Consider the following 18,077-nt stretch of genomic DNA (forward strand, 5'->3'; position numbering starts at 1 on the left):
CTGAAAGTGACACATGTGGTCACCATTTAGATAAGATCTTTGCTGTTGTTCTTTTATTCATATCTCGTACATTAAGGAATGAGTTGAAAAATGAAGGATTCAGATGCACTTGTTATAAACTTAAACCATTTTGCCTGCCCGTCTTTGAGTCGTCAAACTTTCCTTATTAAGCAACAATGACTATTTATAGGGTATCACAATAGCCCTGTTGCATAGTACCCGTCAGTAGGAATTCAGCAATGTAAAACTGCAAGGCTTTGATGAAAATGAAAATGGAACACCAATTTGCCAATGCAGCACTCCAGTTTGTACTATCTGTGAGGCTCACAGACTTCCTGTTAGTCTGATTTTTTTTTTTTTTTGCAGGCTTTGGGAGAAAAAAATATTGTAATACTTGGAAGCAAACAAAAGGCCCGTTTCCTCACCTTACTTAGCCCATTTTGTGATTCATTCTTCTCTTTGCTCCAGGTATGCTTGAAAGTCATCGTTCTTTATTGTGAGATACTGTAAGTCTAGATACTGTTAATCACTTGGTCAATGTACATTAAATTTAATTTAGTCTGACCACCACTACTATTCAAAGAGCAGTAAATTGATTGTGTTACTAAAAGGTGATCACATTGATACTGCCATTTAATGAACTCCATGCTGGTACATTGCTCCTAATGCACACTATTTTAGATCACTTAGTCAACTCCACTCTAATTGAATTTATCATTTGAAACCTTGACTTGATGTTAATGGTCCAAAAATAGCAGAGTCTTTCCAGAGTAGTCCCTATCTACAAAATACCATATATTGATGTTTCCTGAAACAAACACTTGTCTTTCTCGTCTTTTTGTCAGGACCAGTTGTCAATTATTGAGGTGCAATTATAAGAAAACTTGCATTTAGAAAAAGATATTATTGACCTCTGCAAATTGACTTGCAACATCAGAATTTGAAAGTGGAGCTCAGGCACGCTTAATGGGATATATGCAAATTCTCTACAAATGCAGGCCTGAAACTGTCATATGGCTGTTTTATTTTAAGATATGCATGATCTCCTCTTTCTGTTCTACCCCTTTTATTTTCACTATATGGAAGCAGCTTGTTTGCAAGACTAGTCTGGCTTAAGAGAAATGACAATAGCATTTGCTGGATTCCACCATGAAGAATCATAACCAGTGCCAATTGGTTTCTTAAGGCAGTCCTAGAAGAAAACAGATACTGAAGGAAAGTGACATTAAAACAGGAAAAGAAGTAAGGAAAAGATGTGATTTCTGTAGGTTTACAAAATCAAGGCAGCATTGTAGAAATTAGAAATGAGCAGAGAATAGTAACTGATTATGCTTTAATTTTTTTTAACGACAGAGGAACCTAATTTAGTGTCGCATTGTAGTTCAAAAATATCTCCGCATAATTCATAAGGTGCTAAACTTGAGGAGCACTGAAGTTCCTCATTATGATAATGCCTTTTGATAACTTTTATTGAGCATAAGCATTCCCATGATTAAGTCTCTTAATAGGCAGCTTTCTTCAATACTAGCTGCTGTAATTTCAAAGCTCTAGTACACACATTTCTGTATGGAAACAAGATGATGACATCCAACACCCCTTGCCAAAAATCCAATTGGAGAACAAATGTGTGGAGAAATAATGTAATTTACAACAAGCATTTCCAACTGAAAAGATCATCTATACAAAATTTTGAGCAAAAAATAGCAGATTTGTCATTAGGAGTTATTTATGGTCAGATAATCCAAGTAAAATGAAAATCAAACTTATGGTTTTAAATTACCCAACTTTCCCAATCCCCTTTTCTTTTAAATGTGTGTTTCCTATTATTTTCACTCTTGGACCAACAAGCTAATTACACATTTTAGAAACAACATCTCTAGTCATTTGTTACATGGAGTTCGACAGAGTCCAAGTTTCCAAGTAATTAAACATTACACCGTTACCATGAATATGTCAAATCCTGGGGAAAAAATTATTTACCTGTATATCATCAAATCATTGGGATTCTTTCCTCAAAAATAAGGAATTGTGAAAGGCCTAAAATTTCCCCTTGCTTGGAAGATGACTAGTGAGCCTGCCACAATTTTATACACACTGGTGGAAAACACAAGATTCTTAGGTCAGAGACAAAGAATTTGGCACAGAAAGCATCATGAACTTTATGTTTATGTCAGCCCTCTTGTGAGTCAAATCTATAGTGTGACATAGATAATTTGCTCACATTAGGTTTTTATGAAAGTTAAGAAACCCTAAATTTATGAAACCTTAAGCTTCCATAATGAACTACAGGTAAACATGCCTAACTTTAGCCTAGAGAGAAATATTATTTTCATCACACTGGGCATCACACAAATCTACCCTATACTCAAAGTCACACTGTATCTGCTTTCTAAACTGCATGTTATAGAATAATTTATAAAAAGATCATCTGAAACAAGAGAACCATTGTCTCTGCTAGTACAGAAATACAACTGACCTATGAGAATCACCTTCTCAAAATCTTCTATCTCTGAACAATGTATTTTCTGATGGGCATCACACACAATCTTAAATATATTTATATTTTGTCCGTATATTCAGTGCCCCATGTCAAATATAAGCTCCTATAAAAATAACTCATTCTCATACTGGTAAATATCTTTAATGTCTAATGTTGTGCCATAAGTTGATTTGTGCTCAATATACGTTTAAGAACAATAACTAATGAATGTGATTTGATTGCCTGATTGATTGATGGTGGGAATTACAGTGAAATTGAAAAATTCAATCACTTTTGCTGAAGTTTTTGCCTTCTGATGCAGACATCTGATTTTTGCATACCCCTAGATTATTATATGATTGACACCATGAAGAGTACAGAGCTAAATGATTCACAGTCTCACTCATTAATTCATGTTTGTTTTTCTTTTTGTCTTATGTGATATACAAATAATCCATGTCCAGGAAGTTGACCTCAGAAAACAAATGCATGTATAATAAAAAGAATTATGTGTAGAAGATATCCTTGAGAATAGAAAAAAATAAAATGAACTCCAAGCCAAAAGTCATATTAATTTTAGCAGCCAACAGGTAGATAGTCAGGTTTGCTTTAGAATCAAGATTGTGTAAAAGTACATTAAGAATGCAAAAATTGGATATAACAACTAAAATAACATATTTCTTCCTTAAAAATAACTCATGTTTATCACCTGAACAGCAATATTAAGCTAAACATAACAAGGAGTAATCTTTCACATTAGCTTTACTTGTATTTTCATATTTAAGGTAATATGGAAAGATTATCAATAAATCTTGTAAATATCAAGGATTTTATTTTGTATTATAGAAATAAAAGAACTTTCTGCCAAAGTCTAAATCTAGAAAGGGCCCGATCTTTTAAAGGAAAAAAGGAATAATTTGAGATATAAATGTCTGACAAATAAGCTACAGCAGCAAAGGGAATTAAAAGGGACTCAAAGAAGAAATGAACAGTTTCTAGTTGTTAAGGTAATTAACCTTTTTTCAGGATCATTAAAAAATATTTTTCCTGCACACTACTAATTTTCTTTCAGGTTATAGGGGTCATTGTTTAGCAGAAAATGAGAGAAAAATATATGAGAGTTGGTACTCACCTACCTAATGCAAAGTGGGAAGCAAACAATATTAGCAATCAATGTTAAACTCTTTATTTCTGGCTGACTTCTACCCTGCAATTCCACATCAGGCCAGTGAGATACAACTGTGAAAACAGCATCTATGGATGCATTTATTATGGTGAAAATAATCAAGCTATCTCCTACCATAGTTTGAATTATCTTCACACTACTTCGCATAAGAAATAGTATTCTTTTTATCACCAGCTTTGCATTCAAGAATTTACTTAGTTGCACTGAAAATAATTTCTTTTCGATACTGTGCCCATAGATCTTGTTTATGAAGGATAGCTATGTTACAGACAAAAGCACTGTTTGAGGTATTCTTATGAAACAAGAATGTGAAAGGCTAAGATGATGAAATAAGTAGCTATAGTACCAATTTGGTCCATTATATAGTCACGCTGGCCTCCTTAATTTTATACTTGTTTTAGCTTTTCATGTGCACGAACTTTATTTTCATGGGCAGTAATCTAAACCATATCTGACATTTATAGAACTCTGATAGAGTTGGAGCTTAAGAATCCAATATGATATACATCAACAAATAATAATGGCCAACTGTGACTGGCTGGCCACGTGAATTTCTTGTAAACAACCTAATTTACCTAGACGTGTATTTTTCAGTTTGTTTATCCAATATGAGGACAAAGCAGATCATCCATTTACAATGTAAGGGTTTGTTCATGAGTTCAGCTATTCTGAATATCAGAACAATAAATAATAAAGCCCCTGAAATCATAGAAATCCAAGGATTTGGCCCACATGTGAAGGAGAGATGAGGTAGGAGAAAGCACAGAAACTTTGCAGCTAGATAGGCCTGAGTTTGATTAATCCTACACGGACACTTATTCAATTGCTTTATTTAATAGAAGTTATATTTAAAGAATACATATGCACATGTACCCAGGCAATTTGAATCATCAGTTCTTCCATGGCCCCAGCAATACACAGCATGCTTGAGTTCCAGTGAGAATATGAAACTTAGAAGAGAGGCGCATGTGGTGTACGTGTGACTGCTCTGCTTATTAATAACATTCATTTGCATTTTGTTTATCTACTTCTTTTCTTTCTTTAAAAGTCTCTTGCTGTATCCATGTACTGATATGTGCCAAATTCAACATTAACATCAATTTCAAATCTTTGAGAGAGAAACTGAATGTTTCCAATTTCGTGTTTTTTCCCTCTCTCGTCTGCTTTACCTGGTCAAATTGTGTCCACGAAATTCCAATAGGGTGTATCTGGTAATAGGAGGGGCCCCTGATGATAGATATATGGCAATAACAACCTGCCACCTTCTAAAGTGCAATGGCAGGTAAATATAACAATCAGTATCATTAATTCCCAATTCTGTCTTTGTAGTATGGTAGATATCTGAGGTAACTTGACTGAACAACTGGACGCACAATAATTTGTAGCTATGGTATAACCTTGTACTTAAAGAAGTAATCATGTGTGGATATGATTTAAGAAGATTTGCAGATGACATTTGCTTCCTCAAGTTGTATGATACTTCAAATTATCATTATCTTTCTTATTTCAGAAGGGTCTTTAACAAGTATCCATGTTCACATGAAATCAATCGAAGATTCCATTTGCCACACAATATGTAAATTGTTAGTGTAAAGGACTAATGTGAGTATTTGGTAGAGTTCAGGTCATACTATTCCAAAATATTGTATCTCGATATTTGAGAAAACAGTAGAAATGGAAAAATCACACTTACCTTCCTTCCACCCTGTTCCCCTTAATTAGATCATAAAACCAGGAAGAAATTTCTGATCATTCATGGAAGCAAGTCATAAGATCCTCTTTTGATAGGTGCATTCTCTCTATCTGGAAGTATAGCGATATCAAAAAAAAAAAAAAATCAGAACAGACTGTCATATTGCCCCACTGTATTACCACTAGATTAATCTCTGTTCAATCCACTCTTCCTCAAAAAAAGAATCAAAATATACAAATTATCCTGTTTCTTTGGGTCTTCATTTCTAAAATTTCCCATATCACTTATATCAAATAAATACATGTGATACTCTTCTGTTTGATTTTTTAAGGGTCTCAGCCTTGAGTCTAGTTAGGGAAACTGTATCTTTTTTTTTTTTCATTGAATAAACTGTTTTTCTTTGTCTTTATTTTTAATTGACAGACAATAATTGTATAATGGGTACAGTATGTGTTTTGATACATGTATGCATTGCAGAATGTCAAATCAGGATAGTTAGCATATTAATCAATTCAAATATTTACCATTTCCTTGTGTTGAAATAGTTTTGTTCCCTATACATTCCTTAGTTTAAAACCTTTCAATGACTCCCTATTTTCCTTCAGGCAAAATCTTAGCTTTTAAGAGTATGCGTTCATGTACATTAGTATTTCACTTCAATATTGTCCTTGGTTAGTCATTTTCCTATCAACTTCAAACCCCAGCTTTCTGCTATTTTCTATTTCATTGGCTACATTCTCTAATTACAGAACACAAACACTACACCAACCAAGAATGACCTCATCACTCAAATTCAGCGAAAGCTGTTTCTTGTTATACTTATTTTTATCATATCTATTGTAGTTATTATGAAGATCAACTATATATGAAATTCAGTATACATGCAATCCAATCTAATCTTCATAATATTCTCATGAGGGAAACATATACCTAAATAAAGAGGCTTTAGCAGATTAGAAAAATTGGCTAAGTTAGGAATGTCGGTAAAAGAAAGTCAGAATTCATCAAGTTCATCTGGCTCTAAGACTCATTTTGAACCCCAAAGACTCTCTTCCTTCTCCATAATAATGGATAATCTAAGGGCCTCTTATGCTAGAATAAATTAGATTATGATTCATCTTTGCTAGATTATAAATAAATACCAAATATGAGGTTATATAAAGTTATACAAACATATTTTAGTGTAACTTCAACTTAGTTATCAAGGATAAACTATCAATAAAACTCATACTACTTGCTGTAACTGTTGTGCACTTGCTCTTCTTTTGGTAGCAAAGAAGTCTAGGAGATGTTCCTTAAAATGCAACACCCCAATATACTCTTTATTTTAAATTAAATGCCCGTGACAATCAGCAGATGCTGGAGCAGGCTTGACTCTGATAACCCCCCTTTTTTTTTTTTTTTTGACTCTGATAACCCTTTATCTGCCTAAGACCAGACCAGACCAGCCAAAGAGAAAACAATGGCCTTCCATTCCTTCACTGAAATTTCATCATCTATTGCTAGAAAGAAGACTAAACAATGTCACCACACCTGATGCACTCTGTCACAAGAAATGGTCTGTCAGGCTCATTACAATTCCAGAAGGTGGGGCCAGCATGTGGTTTAACTGGATGAGCTGCAGCCTGCAAAGCTACCATCCCATATGGGTTCCAGTTCCAGTCCCGGGTATGCCACTTCTGATCCAGTTCCCTATTAACGCACCTGGGAAAGCAGCAGAGGATGACTCAAGTGCTTGGGCCCCTGCCCCACCGTGGGAGAGCCAGATGAATCTCACTTTTTCAGCCTGGGCCAACCCCAGCCAATGTGGCCATCTGGGGAGTGAACCAGCACGTGGAACCAATCTTTCTCAATCTCTCTTTCTCTCTCTCTCCCTCTCTCTCTCTCTCTCTCTCTCCCCTCCCATAGCTCTTCCTTTCAAATAAATAAAATATTTATAAAAAAAAATCTTGTTGGAATCATATCTCTTGGATTCATTCATTTCCTCTAAAATCGTTTACAACTCTAATTTGTCTACACCCCTCTTCCCTATACTGATGCTTCAAGCATCTGGCATTTCTTGCAGTCTCATTATTTGTGTAGGGCTACTGTGTAGATTTGTATATCAATACATTTGCATGCTTTTTTCCCTGCTAATCTGTTTAAGGTCATACTTAGTTTGAACTTTTAGAGGGAATCTTTTAACCTTCCTGAGGTTTCTCTGTGTCCAGTTGTATTTTATTTTCTTTTTAATTATTAATGAGTTTTTATCAAAGTCAATATAGTTTGTAGAAGCAATTCTAAGGATATAATGATCTTCCTTCCCTCCTTCCCTCTCTTCTCCCTCTCTCAGTCCCACTGTCCCTATCTATCCCTTTCTTTCTCTTTTTTAATTTTTTTAAATTTTTTTTAAGATTTATTTTTATTTATTTGAAAGACAGAGTTACAGAGAGAGGTAGAAACAGAGAGAGAGAGGTCTTCTATCCACTGATTTACTATCTAGATGGCCAGGTGCCAGGAGCTTCCTACTAGTCTCCCACGCGGGTGCAGGGGTCCAAGGACTTGGATCATGTTCTACTGCTTTCCCAGGCCATAGCAGAGAGCTGGATCAGAAGAGGAGCAGCCAGGACTAGAACCAGCACCCATATGGGATGCTGGAGCTTCAGGCCAGGGCTTTAACCCTCTGCGCCACAGCGCCGGGCCGGTCTTTTTTAATTTTTGAGATAACATATTTTAAATGGGAAAAGTAGCTGTTTTCCTACTGAGATAACCCATGGATGACAGGAAGAGAAACAGTGGGATTAGGCAGAAAAAGCTATTAAAAACAGATTATATAATTGCTTGTATTAGTATTTTTTATTCTTTTACAAAAACCTGTCAAAATTCTAAGATTTTCATTTTTGTTTTTTTCTTTCTTTCAGTTTGTTTTTAGTATTGCTGCCAAGGATAACAAGTAAATGAATGGTTTCCTTGTATTTTTCTTTGTTTGACTTTGTGATTAATTATATGTTTAAATGAAAGTAGGTAAGCATATTTTATAAAGTATTTTATAAAATATTACTTGCCTAAAGGTTTTAGCAATAAAAGAGAATTCAAGTATTCCACACAATAAATATGTTCAGAGCAAATTCAGTAGACTAGCATGTTAAAAACTTTCTTTATTAAGTTTCTGAAAGATACATTTTGAATTTTATAAAAAGATGAATTTCCCTTTCAAATGTAGAAATAACAGGATAAATTTAATTATTTTTGTGTAGATTATAATACAACACTGCAAACTAATATTACAAGGTAGTTACCCAAGCATGTTATACATTTAATAAGCCAAAATTCCAGTTTGTTTTTCGAACTATTTGTTGGTTAGGCAGGCCCTCCCTAGTAACAAACCTCTCAAGTTGTTCCATAAATGTTTAGTAACTTATGTTTTCATCTTGAAACCTCAGAACTCTTATCCTTGTATGAGAATTCTACAAAGAAATCTTCCCACCTTTCAGACTTGTTTGGAATATTCAATGAGTTAGCATAAAGGACATCCTTGAGTTTAGTGCCAACTCCCTAGGAGGTACTCAGTAGTTCTCTTCTGTGAAAGTACACTTTCCAAGATGGTGACATCATGACTCTCATCGAAGATAAAATGAACATCTAAACAACATTTTGGTTAGCTTGTCAATTAAAGAGGAAAATAATAATCTTAAAAACTCGGGCCAGTGCCGCGGCTTAGTAGGCTAATCCTCCACCTTGCAGCGCTGGCACTCCGGGTTCTAGTCCCGGTTGGGGCGCTGGATTCTGTCCTGGTTGCCCCTCTTCCAGGCCAGCTCTCTGCTGTGGCCTGGGAGTGCAGTGGAGGATGGCCCAAGTGTTTGGGCCCTGCACCCCATAGGAGGCCAGGATAAGTACCTGTCTCCTGCCATCGGATTAGCGCAGTGTGCTGGCCGCAGCGCGCTGGCCACGGCGGCCATTGGAGGGTGAACCAACGGCAAAAGGAAGACCTTTCTCTCTGTCTCTCTCACTGTCCACTCTGCCTGTCAAAAAAAAAAAAAACTCCTTCAAATGAATATCTCTTACAGAGATTTTTACTCTGATTGGACAAAATCTATTTGCATTTCAGTAGTAAGAAACATCTACATTGTGATCAGTTTGCCACAATCTCTAGAGTTCATCCCTTTAGAGATGTAAAATAACCTCGTCAATAAAGGGCAATCAAAGGTGCATGATCTTATAACAAATAACCCCTAGAGAGATTGATAGACAGTGTCCAGCAGTTCTCTGAAAGGACTCCCAGAAATCTCATCTGCCATTTGCAATTCTGTTTCTTTGACGATTGTTGGCACAGTTCTAAGTAATTTTTTGTCTGACAATCTCTTTTCCATGAAATTGATTTATGACTAAGGCTTTATCAATGTTTGTGTCTTTGTCACTCAGTGCCTGCTTAGCATTCTGAAATGCTGATTTACTTAATTTATTAATAGCCACTCCCAAAACAGAACTTCATTATACTCAAGCGTTTGTTCATATGTTTGGTCCTTATTCAGTTAGTTATCTCACGCAGTGCATTAAAGAAATGGCAGTCTCAAGATAAGTTTCAATTCAGGATAATAAATATTTAATAAGCACCTCTTACATACACAGTGAAAGAATGAGAGATAGCTAATTGTAGTGGTTTGATTTGTATGTCTTTACATTTCCTCCTTGAAGATATGTTAGTTTTTGTATTTTTTCTTCCTTTTCTCTTATTCAATTTTCATTTTTAGTTGGCACACAATAATTATACATATGTATGGTTTATGGTATGGTAATCAATAATAATTTGATAATGTCAATCATTTGATAATTATTTGATAATAATCAAATCAAGGTATTTAGCAATTCCATCACTTTATAAATTTATCATTTCTTTGCAGTGAGAGCATTCAAATCTTATAGTTATGATGAAATATTTAAAATGATATTTTTAATCACAGTCACCCTACTATACAGAACTTATTCCTCCTATCTAATTGTAAGTTTGTACCAGATGATCAGTCTCTCTATCCTCTCTAACATTTTTACTATAGAAACACTTTTGGAATTATAATTCTGCTTTTATAGGGAGTTTCTACTCTGAATACTGAAGGACAATTTAAGAATCTTAACTACCTCCTGCTGGTATAAACTGCCATCCTCACAGCAGCCCTCTCAACAGGGCTGTGACATATTATAGAATGCGCAAACAGTGTCACAAAGACAAGAAGACTGTGCAGTCATGAGGTCATGTGCATTTATAGGGACTCTGTTGCTGTGCCAGTTTAGTCACAGGGCCACATTTAAAGATAACCCAGGCTTCCTCTTCTCAGTCAGCACAGTTTTTATTCCTGAACAGATTCACCCTGAAATCTGGCATCAAAGTACTTAACAAAGTGCTACCTCTCTTCTTCCTTGCACCTTCCAAGGACAAGCATTTTAGGAAGGAAAAGAAACCAGTGCACATGGATGCTCAAGATAGACTCTAGTGCTGTAAATAAATTAGGCCTTATAATACATCTGGTACATGAAATAAAATGTAGCTCAGAGAGACTAAATACATTTTCTCTAAGTTATATGAGTGGTTGGAGTAGGATGCAAGCTCAAGATTCAAGGCTGTCTCAGAAGGACTAATGCTAACAGCTCAGTCTACAGAGTGGATTATAAGGCCACTATTTGCTTCCTGGTCACCACCACTCTGTGATTTTGAGCAAGTTACCTAACTTTTATACCCTGCAGGATTTCTTTTAGAAATGCCTACAGTGCACTAGTAAGACAGTTAGTGGAATTAAATTAGACAGTATTTGAAACGCGTGTCATCAGTGGTGTTTATACTTTCAACATTATTATGTCTAGCTAACACAGTCAAAGCCCTTACTCTCATCAATACAAGACACTACATAGGTAATAATAAAAATCACACACATGAAGGATTTACACATGGGTTAAGCAAGATATTTATAAAGTTTTAAAAGTCTACGGATTGTCACCAAAAATACATAAGATGGTACTCCTAAAAAGTTCATGGAAAATAGAATTAAATTATAATAAACATTTTCCATAAACTTTTTGAAGTACAATAATGTGGTTTCTGCTTTCAATGTCTTTTTAAATAAAAGGTGGAATTCATGAATTTTTGTCACAACTGTCTGCCTTACATCAGTCTTGATTTCCACACATTCACTGTTACATGTAGGACCACATTTTAAGATTTGTCCCTTCCTCATCCTAGTCATTCATATGATCATTTGTTTCAACATGTAATTTTCATTTTCAAGGAAATGACCTCTACTTCAGCAGTCACAGATCCAAGAGGAAAAGCAAACAAACAAAAAAGGAAAATAAGGGCAAAAATCTGTCAAGTATGTACTTCTCACTTTAAATAAAATGCTGTCTCTTGTTAACCTGTTTTATTTTCACCCACTAATAAATATTTTTGTTTCCTGCGCATGTCCTTAATTATGCTGATGAAGGGAAGGAGTCAGCCTATGTTGGAATGGATTCAAGCTTTGCAGTGCCCCAGGAAAGTTGCATTTCTAGTAAGACTTCTTAGCATCTCATTCCATAAAGCTCAATCAAACCAGAACTTTTAGAATGAATTGAGCATTAAACAACTGGCTCCATTCATTTGTTTCAGTTTAATCAAGGATTCCAATTATGGTAGATACTCCTGCTAATAAATTCTTTTACCTCAGCAATAAGTTTTGACAGAAAAGTATTGACCTTCCCTCGTCTCACATTGTAGACAATGAGGAGCCTCTCATTCAGACCTTTAATTTGTCACAAACTCAAGTGAAAAGAGAAGAAATGATCCAAGTCTAGACAGACATGTTATTCATGTTGTGATTCTTAATCAAATATTTTTCTTTTATAGTACAAATCTGGTTATGACTATCCACTTTTCTCTTAGTATGTCCCAAATAAAAGTGAATCTAATCTTTCAACTGACTTGCTGCAAGTTTCCCCTGCAGCAAGACTGTAATAAAATTTTGACACATGTACAACACTAAATTGTCTGAAAACAAATTTTACCATATGATTTTTCAAAATCTCTTTTTGTTTTCCATCCTTTCTCCCACTACACTAGCTTAAAAATAATTTGATGGTAAAAGATATAAAAATTAGTCTTCTATTTAATTTTTATTTGTAAGTCCTGGTGCCTAGCACAAGATCTGTCATATAGTAAGCAATAAACACTTTCACCGATAGAAATAAGATCTAAGAAAGAGAATGAGAGACAGGCAGAAAGGTGAGACATAAAGCAATATTAAGGAAACAGGGGAAGGAAATAAAGTTGATATCCCAATGTATTTCTGACTAGCTAAGATGTCATTCTAATACAACAGAACATAGTGAAATGCCAACAGTATAATGAAATATCGAAGAGGAAATCATCCAACTTCTGAGGAAGTACATTCCTAAGAAGTATGTAGAAACATTTTGTTGAGTTACAAACCTGGGAACATGTTAAGGATGCCTAATAAAACACTGGCTTAGGCCTCAACAGGAAGACCAAAAAACACTCCAAGAATTTCTCAGAAGCACCTGATGGAAAGCTCCTCCTTAATGTTGATATGGAGCCAGCATGTTTTTGGAAAGCCGAATGAATCTATGATATGGCTTTGCACCCTTCTGAATACTTTATTTTAATGTAATTTCAACCAACATTTTCATCCTGAGAACCAGATTCCCTATGTCATCCAGATGTGCAAAGAAAACCAGAGCCAGACTAGCAGCAGCAATGAAGTGAGCGGTACAAGAGTTAGTAGAACTGGAGGTATACATGAAATAAATGATGAGATTAGTATCCTTGAAAGCTGTGTTTTCTGTTTAAATTTTTCTACTCATATTTCATTTGAAAACAATACAGACATAGACAGACAGACAGGTGGATGGAGAGAAATTGTCTTTCTGTTGTTTTGCACCCCTATTGCCTGCAATTGCCAGAGCTAGGCCAGGCCTATGCTAGGATCCCAGACCTCCTTCCAATTCTCCAATGGAATGCAAGGACCCAAGTACTTGAGTCATTGCTTACTGACTTTTAAAGTGCACCTTAGCAGAGAGCTTAAAGGAAGTGGAGGAGCTGGGATTCAAACCAGGCACTCAATGTGGGATATGAGAATCCCAATTTACTTGCTGTCCCACGCAACCACCCCTGATGGCTGTTCTATGGCAGTAGTGGCAGTAGTGGATGGGGTGGTCACAGACAAGGGAGGAGGCCAGAAGAATACCCTGAAGAGGCTCCTGGCTCCTGGCTTCGGATCAGCGCAGTTCTGGAGTGAACCAATGGATAGAAGGCCTCTCTCTCTCTCTCTCTCTCTCTCTCTGCCTCTCCTCTCTCTATGTAACTCTGACTTTCAAATAAATAAAATCAATCTTTTAAAAAAAAGACCCATCAGACTAGCAACTAGAAGACAAAGTTTTAAAATAGAATAAATTTCACTTGCAAAGGATATAGTCTTTACTACTCATAGATCATTTAGATAGGAGCCAGAAGACTTGGACAATGTTCAAATTTCATCATGCTCAGCATGGACCAATAAATATTTGTATGTGTTTTGTTTTATTTTAGCCCTGAACAGAAAAAAACTGAGACATTTAAAATAACAGAAAATTACATATATAGTACTTACATTATGCTTGGCACTATTCTAAATTTTTTTATAATTCATTTATCAATACATCTATTTCCAAAACAAGCCTCTGAGGTAGATTCTGTCATCATCTCTACTTCACAGATGGATTAGTTGAGTGTCTGGAAGGTTGAACAACAGTCCTGAAGGCACACAGTTGGCAATCAGAATCCAGGTAGCCAGGACAATAAAATCTGTGCTGCTAACATATACCTGCCCCTATATATTACTTAATGAGCTTCTTTCACTAAATCCCCATATTATTACCTCCTCAAACTTTACAATGTTTTAATGTCTTTTTTAGAAAGAGATTGTTTTTTAAATACAGTCAACTGATTAAGAGCTGTGAGTCTGCTCTGTGGTTTAGGCTCAGTGGGGTTACTGAGGTCTTGTCATTTCTTTAAAAGTAATAAGGATACTACTGCTCTCTACCCGGTGGTGTTATAATACAATGAAAATGTAGAATGTCTAATACTGTCCTTGTCACATGATATACTTATGTCTAGATGTAGATTTAGATATAAATATAATTACAGATATAGGAATAAAGATATATTGATCAAATAAATATTTGTCAATATGGATAATATTTTTAAAATATTTATTCTATTTATTTGAAAGACAGAGATACAGAGAGAGGTGGAGACAGAGAGAGAGGTCCTCCATCACTGGTTCCCTCCTCAGATGGCTGGAGCTGTGCTGATCCAATGCCAGGAGTCAGAAGCTTCCTCTGGGTCTCCCACAAGGGTGCAGGGACCCAAGGAAATGGGCCATCTTCCACTGCTATCCCAGGCCATAGTAGAGAGTTGTATCAGAAGAGGAGCAGCGGGGACTAGAACCGGCACCCATATGGGATGCCAGCGCCTCAGGCCAGGGTTTTAACCCACTGCGCCACAGCGCTGGCCCCATGTAATTATTATTTTAGACATGAGGAAAGCAAAGATCACATATTACATTATCTTCTTCAGTCAAAACATATTTAACACTAAAATATAGAAACAAATGTGGTACTTTTTTTATTTTACCATTAATGTATAAGGAAGCCCCAAAAGTCACAATATATGAACAAAAAAGAGTTCAATAGTCATACATTAATTAATACATAAATAATACATAAATTAATAAATAAAGTAAAGTCGCTGCCTGCAGTGCCGACATCCCATATGGGCGCTGATTTGAGTCCCAACTAATCAACTTCCAATCCAGGTCTCTGCTGTGGCCTGGGAGGGCAGTGGATGATGGCCCAAGTCCTTGGGCACTGTCTTCAAATCAGCACAGCTCTGGCCATTGTGGCCAATTGGAGAGTGAGCCAGTGGATGGAAGACCTCTCTCTCTGTCTTTTTCCCTCTCTCTCTGCCTCTCCTTCTCTCTCTGTGTAACTCTGACCTTCAAATAAATAAATAAATCTTTTAAAAAATAAAAAAAATCACCATTTCTCATAGTGTCCATTTCACTTCAGGAGGTTTCCTTTTTGGTGTTCAGTCAGTTGTCACCGATCAGGGAGAACATATGGTATTTGTCCCTTTGGGACTGGCTTACTTCACTCAGCATGATGTGTTCCAGATTCCTCCATTTTGTTGCAAATGACTGGATTTCGTTGTTTCTTACTGCGGTATAGTATTCTAAAGAATACATATCCCATAATTTCTTTATCCAGTCTACCGTTGATGGGCATTTAGGTTGGTTCCAGGTCTTGGCTATTGTGAATTGTGCTGCAATAAACATTAGGGTGCAGACCGCTTTTTTCTTTATCAATTTAAACTCCTTTGGGTAAATTCCAACGAGTGGGATGGCTGGGTCGAACGGTAGGGTTATATTCAGGTTTCTGAGGAATCTCCAGACTGATTTCCATAGTGGCTTAACCAGTTTGCATTCCCACCAACAGTGGGTTAGTGTCCCTTTTTCCCCACATCCTCGCCAGCATCTGTTGTTGGTAGATTTCTGTATGTGAGCCATTCTAACCGGGGTGAGGTGAAACCTCATTGTGCTTTTGATTTGCATTTCCCTGATTGCTAGTGACCTTGAACATTTTTTCATGTGCCTGTTGGCCATTTGGATTTCCTCTTTTGAAAAATGTCTATTGAAGTCCTTGGCCCATCTCTTAAGTGGGTTGTTGGTTTTGTTTTTGTGGAGTTTCTTGATCTCTTTGTAGATTCTGGTTATTAACCCTTTATCTGTTGCATAGTTTGCAAATATTTTTTCCCATTCTGTCGGTTGTCTCTTCACTCTCCTGACTGTTTCTTTTGCAGTAAAGAAACTTCTCAATTTGATGCAATCCCAATAGTTGATTTTGGCTTTGACTGTCAGCATAGCCCTGACTGCTAATGGACAACTTAATACATTATCCCTCATAGTATTTTTTTTTTTTGTCTGTTCTACTTAATATGACTGGTTTAATTCTGTAATTATCACACAGTTATTCTTAAGTGTTGAAAATTAACTGAAATGTGATCCCTGTTAAACATAAAAGTGGGAATAAGAGAGGGAAGAGATGTATAATTTGGGGCATGCTCGGGCTGACTTGCCCCAATTGGTAGAGTTGGAAACATACTAGGGGATTCCAATTCAATCCCATCAAGGTGGCATGTGCCAATGCCATCTCACTATTCCAAGTGATCAATTTCAGTTCACAATTGATCATAATGAAAGGACTAAGAGTCAAAGGGAGCACATAAACAAGTCTAGTATCTGCTAACACTAACCGATAGAATAAATAAAGGGGAGAGTGATCCAACATGGGAAGTGAGATACTCAGCAGACTCATAGAATGGCAGATGTCCTAAATAGCACTCTGGCCTCAGAATCAGCCCTAAAGGCACTCGGATCTGGCTGAAAAGCCCATGAGAGTATTTCAGGCATGGAAAGCCAAGACACTCTGGCAAAAAGATCTCTGTGAGTGAGATCCCAGTGGAAAGAACAGGTCTTCAAAGAGGGAGGTGCCTTTCTCTGAAGGGAGGAGAGAACCTCCACTTTGACTATGACCTTGTCTAAACAAGATAAGAGTCGGAGAACTCAAGGGGCTTCCATAGCCTTGGAAACTCATGACTGGTGCATAGGGAGATTACTGATGCCATAAACAGGAGTGTCAATTTGTAAAGTCAACAACAGGAGTCACTGTGCACTTACTCCTCATGTAGGATCTCTGTCCTTAATGTGCTGTACACTGAGGCTTAATGCTATAACGAGTACTCAAACAGTATATTTCACTTTGTGTTTCTATGGGGGTGCAAACTGTTGAAATCTTTACTTAATGTACACTAAACTGATCTTCTGTTAAAAAAAAAAAAAAAAAGAAAAGAAACTATCAATTCCCAACTTGACTCTCACTGGGATTAAACATGACAATAGGTCTGATCTGATTTCATCATCATTTAAAAAAAAATCATCTATTATTTTTCACTTTATGTTTCTGTGTGGGAACAAACTGTTGAAATCCTTACTTAAGGTATACTAAGCTGATCTTCTGTATACTAAGATAATCGAAAATGAATCTTGATGTGAATGGAAGGGGAGAGGGAGTGGGAAAGGGGAGGGTGGTGGGTGGGAGGGACGGTATGGGGGGGAAAGCCATTGTAACCCATGAGACGTACTTTGGAAATTTATATTCATTAAATAAAAGATAAAAAAAAAATAAAAAAAAAATAAAAGAAAAAAAATAAAAAATAAAAAAAAATCAGAAGTTCCTTTCTTTATTCATAAACTCTAAATTCTTTTGTTTTTAAAATGTGTTTTATTTTATTTTATTTGAAAGGCAGGTTTACAGAGAGAGAGAAGGTGAGACAGAAAATGAGAGATTCCATCCATTGGCTGGAATGTCAAGAGCTGGGTCTGGAAGAAGACAGAAGCCAGGAGCATTATTCACGTCTCCTGCGTGAGTTCAAGGGCCCCAGCACTGGGTCCATCTCTTCTGCTGCTTTCCCTGGCCGTTAGCAGGGAGCTGGATATGCAGTGGAGCAGCCAAGAACCATATACTGGTTTGGTGAGCAATGGCTTTTCCTACCAAGCCACAGCACTGCCCCAAATTCTAACTTCTTAAAATTATTCTATTACATTGTCAATTTTTTCTTTCACGTTTTATCTACCCATACTTCTGCCTGATTCTACTTT

The sequence above is a fragment of the Oryctolagus cuniculus genome, chromosome 7, assembly GCF_051225735.1.
Source record: "Oryctolagus cuniculus isolate XC-2025 breed Fujian yellow rabbit chromosome 7, ASM5122573v1, whole genome shotgun sequence".
Taxonomy (NCBI): domain Eukaryota; kingdom Metazoa; phylum Chordata; class Mammalia; order Lagomorpha; family Leporidae; genus Oryctolagus; species Oryctolagus cuniculus.